The following is a 3,219-nucleotide window of genomic DNA, read 5'->3' as shown; positions in this document are numbered from 1 at the left end:
TGGATGTCTATGCAAAATTGGACTACAAAATTGAAAATTGGCTATTTAGAAAATTAATACAAATATTATTTGGTGATAATTTATAAGATATCTTTAAATAATTAATTTATTTAATTATATCATAAATTATTAACCAACTATATTTGTTAAATAGTCTATATCTCTCAAAATATCTTTGAATATTTATCTTTATCTTTATTTTAGAAGATATTTGACGGGTTTTAGCAACATAAAAGCCCAGTCCAATTCCTATATAAAGAGACCAAGGGAGAAGCAGAAAAACAAGATCAGCACTTCGGAATTTAGGAACCCTTAGGGGGACCTAATTTGTTTCTCTCTTTTCTTCTCTCTATTCTTCTTTTTATTTTGTATTCCATGGAGTTCTAAACTTCTTGGGTTGATTCCATTGTAATTTCTTAATTAGATTCTGAGGTTAGATCAATTAGTTTCTTTGTTCTTTTTATTATTGTTGAGGTTTTAATTCATCTATGTCTTTTATCTTTGAATCACGTAAAAAGTAATGATTTTAAATCTATATGCATGTTGATCATATGAGTTCAAAGGTTTTTAAATTGAATTGAGACTTTACTTTGATTTTATTTAGAAACTTTCATGTGATTGAATGAGTTTTTACCAATAATTGAGACTTTACTTTGGTTAAAGGTATCTACTCTAACGAAAATTAATCGAGACTTTACTTTGATTAATTAAGCTTTTTATTTGGTGAGGAGATAAAAGAATAGACATGATTAGGCATAGTAAATTTGATTGAGACTGTACTTTGGTTGAATTTACTGTGGATAATCTAAAAGTTCTCACTTTTAATTGAGATTGTACTTTGGTTAAAAGTGAGAACGCCAACAAATTAATTGAGACTTTACATTGATTAATTTGTAAATCTATAACAATAATTAATTGAGCAATAATCTTTAGACAACCGATGATGAATCTATTTTAAAAAAGCAATGGAATCAATCTATTTTCTTTACTATTGTTTTTATTTCTTTTTATCTTTTAAATTTTATTTCTATCTTTGTTTATCGTAATACCCTATATTTTTTATTTTATTTGACTAACTCATTTGTATAGCTTTATAAGAACTAATTTGTTAAAAATCAATTCCGTGTTCGTTGGGAGACGACTTAGGGTTACTTTACCCTTTCTATTTTCTTGACTACTATCTTAGCAATATTGAAGTTGCTATAGTTTAGTAGTATTAATTTGATCGCGTCAACAACAGTGTTATCAGATAGCGTCCGTTTTTGGATTTTGGGAGGGTTTTATTGGGACTCTAATAAGTTGATATCTTGTAGTGATGGTTTAAAAATTATTTAATTAAAAAGATATTAGATATATGTCATTAAATATTATGAGATATTGTTAAAAGATGTTAAATATTTTTAAGTGACCATTAATTATTTAAAAAGTATTTATTTAGAAAGTTATTAAAAGAAACGTAATGGTTTATTATTTTAAAAGATTTATTTTATTTAAATGATGTTTTAGAATATGAAAGATAAGATATTATTTTAAAGGATATATAAAGTAATTATTGCACTATAAATGAGTTATATATGATGATTATTTGCTAAATGGATTTATTGAAAAGATATACGATTTCTTACGTGGGTGAATATGGTTATATACATGAGATTTAAAAAGATTTCCTAAGAAAGGTCGCCCAGGCGACCAGCTCATTATTTTGAGCGAGCGAACCACTCGCCCAGGCGAGAGGGGTCTCGCCTAAGTGAGATCCCGCGTTGGTTCATGTTTCCTTTTCGAGCCCTCGCCAAGGCGAAGGGGGCTCGCCTGAACGAGACTGTCTTGCCTGAGCGAGACCCTTCAGCCTAAGCGAGGGATTGGGCGAGACAATGCGTGGTTTGGTTGCTTGGTTATCCTTGGATGATTTGTAATTGTTTGGGTATGCTTGATATGTTGAGATATATATATATATATATATATATATATATAATGGATTGCATGGTATGTGTGACATAATTCATGAATGGAATGATTGATATCGTGGAAGCTTGGCATGTGAAATTAATGAGTGAGTTGGAATTAATGGGACATGGTATTGATATGAGATGAGGCCCTATACTCATGGGGTGGTAATGACCAGTGGTATGGGTTCAACAAGTGATACGAATGAGGTGTTATTTTTCAAAGGTTGACATGGAATTGTAACATTTGTGATAGTTTTAGGGTTCTATGAGTCAAGTGTTGACACATTATTAATATTATTATACTATAGTTATATGAATGAGTTCTTCAAATATTTAAGGAGATAAAACTAATACATGATTTAACCAAAACATTTCGATTGGTATCAGAATAATATATTTTTTGGTTATTTAATGTTGTTGATTTGTTATTATTTTTAGAATTGAATAGATTTAATGGGTATTAAAAGTTGTGGACTGTTTTTATTTTTTGAAATGTTGATATATATATATATTCTAAGCTGTGAATCGGAAAAGTTTCAGATTTATGTATCTTCTATTTCGACGTATATTAGTAGAAGCATGATCCATTATATGTACATAAGAAATATATAAATATATACGAACATGTTTCTGTTATGTTTTATAGCATATATTTAATGTTAGGGATGATAACTATATATACTGAAATGACTGGGAGTGAAATCCGTCAAATGTAACTATCAAATAATATTATAATATTATTTGGAAATTTTAGGAAGTTTCGGTTATTTTTATTTTTTCATTCATAATATTATTATTAATAATATGATTACTAATGAGGGTTAAATTAATAAATAAAATTATGTATAAATGATATATATATATATATATATATATATATATATATATATATATATATATATATATATATATATTACAATAACTAATTATTTCATTCAATAACTAATGATACAATTGTATAAATATTTATATATAGAGACTAATAATATGATTTTATACGATCATATTCATGTTTTAAAATATTAATTTAATTTTGTACAGTTTTAAAATATTTTTAATTTTGTATAAAATGCATTCTAGAAATTTAATTTTTTAGGACGAAAAATTGATTTGTTAAGAGAATAAGAGATGAAAAAATTATAATAATTATAAAAATAAATAAATGAGATTAAATAAATATTTAAAGTAAAAGACAAAATGGTTTAAAATTTATTTAATTAAAATATATTAGATATATGTCGTTAAATATTATAAGATATTGTTAAAAGATGTT

This window comes from Vigna unguiculata, unplaced genomic scaffold (genome assembly GCF_004118075.2).
Source record: "Vigna unguiculata cultivar IT97K-499-35 unplaced genomic scaffold, ASM411807v1 contig_106, whole genome shotgun sequence".
Classification (NCBI taxonomy): domain Eukaryota; kingdom Viridiplantae; phylum Streptophyta; class Magnoliopsida; order Fabales; family Fabaceae; genus Vigna; species Vigna unguiculata.
Note: the sequence above shows the minus strand (reverse complement) of the source record.